Source organism: Notamacropus eugenii, chromosome 3 (assembly GCF_028372415.1).
Source record: "Notamacropus eugenii isolate mMacEug1 chromosome 3, mMacEug1.pri_v2, whole genome shotgun sequence".
Lineage (NCBI taxonomy): Eukaryota > Metazoa > Chordata > Mammalia > Diprotodontia > Macropodidae > Notamacropus > Notamacropus eugenii.
In genome coordinates, this window is record NC_092874.1 from 400,761,234 (window position 1) to 400,763,294 (window position 2,061).

The window sequence follows — 2,061 nt, forward strand, 5'->3', positions numbered from 1 at the left end:
TAAATAAAAACATCAGCTGGCCTGGGGTCAGGTGCTAAGGAATGGGTTAAGATTCCCAAAGTCTGTTCTCTCTTTCCATCAACATACCGAATGAAAAATTTTTCTAAACTGGGTAGAGCTAATGCTAAAGTGGTGGTCAATTTAGTTTTCAAAGTCTCAAAAGCTTTATTCTGCTTGGGGTCCCACTCTACAGGGGGTGAGTCAGTGCCTTGTGTAGCAATTAATGGCTGCAGTCCCTCCCAGGCCTTGAGCTTAATTAAATATTGACTGCCATGAGAGAACACGGAAGGCTCTGGGAGGCAAACAATGGCTGGGGTGGCAGAAGTAGCTAGCCTAGGAATTCCTGGATCCCAAACAATTGACCTGACTGTCTCCCACACTTTCAAGAGAACATGAGGAGATCTGGTGAATAGAGGGAAAAGGGAGGTGGGAGGTTTAACTAGAGAAAATTGACTCCCCAGTTTCACCATCAGGTCCCTTCCTGACAATGGGATAGGGCAAGAGGAGATCATAAGGAAGGAACGTTTAAACAACAGATTCTCAACTAGGCTGGGAAGGGGGTATGTCTGGAGATATCCCTTAATATCCTCTCCATGCCTATGACCTGATGGGTCAGTGGGCGAGTAGGGCCAGAGTAACTGGTTAAAGTAGAGAACTTAGCCATGTTAAAGTGGGTAACTGTACGTTTAGCCTCAGTTTTTGCCCAGGGCTTAGTGAAAGAGGTGGAGAAAGTGGGAGAGCTGCCAGCACCCAGGCTTTCTTGTTGTTCCAAGTCTTGAGAAGACTGGAGGACAGTGTACTGAAGGGCGGCTCTACCACTTTTCCAACCTTGGGGACAATCCTTCCTCCAATGTCCCTCCTGGTCATATGGGCACTGCTCCACAGGCAACAGTTCCTGGGGCTCCCTCTGGGGAGTGCCCTGGAGGGGCACTCCTTGGACCAGTGACCCTCCTTGTGGCATTGAATGCAGATGTCCCCACTACCCAAGTGCTTGGGCTTCCTCCAAGGGGGCGCCCTGGAGGGGTATTCTCCTGGCTATGGCAACAGACAAGAATTGAGCAAGTTCTCTTTCCTTTGCTGCAACTATGTCTCTGTTGTTAAAGACTCCAAGGCCATCTCCAGTAATTAGGCCTGAGGTGTTTGGGGTCCTATTGCCAATTTCTGCAGTTTCCTTCTAATGTCTGGAGTATACTGTTTAATAAAATACATGCTAAGAATTGCTGTCCCTTCTACAGAGTCAGGATCCAAATTTGTATACTTTTTAATAGCTTCTACTAGCTGGTCTTGAAGAAGGGCAAAGTTTTCCTTTTCTCCCTGAGTAATTTCCCTAATTTTTTGAAAATTTACTTGCTTTTGAAATGTAGTTCTCAGGCCTTTTAACAGGCCAGTTACCATGTGGTCTTGCTTTCCCCTAACCTCACTTTTCTGATAATCCCATCCTGAGTCACTAGTGGAACAGCAGCTGCTCCTGGGGGATATTTTATGGGGCCATCGCTAGCCAAACGATTCCCAAATTTTTGGGCTCATTCCCAGACTCTGCTTTTCTCCTCAGTGGTACAACAGGTAGAGAAGAGGACATGCAGATCACCCCAAGAAAGCTCAAATTGTAGGGATATGTCCCTAAAACCCTTAGGAAACTTAGTGGAGTTTTCTGAGTATCTCCTCAGTTTCTCTTTGACCTGAATGGGGTCTGAGATGGAGAATGGGACTTGCTCTCTAATTGTCCCACTAGAGGCAGCCACTTCCCTCAGGGGAAAAAGCCCTGAAGGGGCTTGGGAAGAAAGATAAGAAGTCCCACTTCTTGTGAGGGAGGGACTGGGGAATGCTGGCTGAACTGGATTAGGCTGCAAGGCCAAGGGATCTGACTGGCAAGGGAAAAGGTCAGTTGGCACTTGAGGAGGGGAAGGGGTCAGAGGGAGAGATGCTACAGAGACTGCCATGGGAGTGGAGCCTGAGACCTGACCGGCCTCAGGGGGAGGTGCTACAGAGGGAGATGCCTCAGCAAGATCTGTGCCTGGGGCCAGGGGAGTAGAAAGGACTGAAGCCCTGAAGGTCATTAGA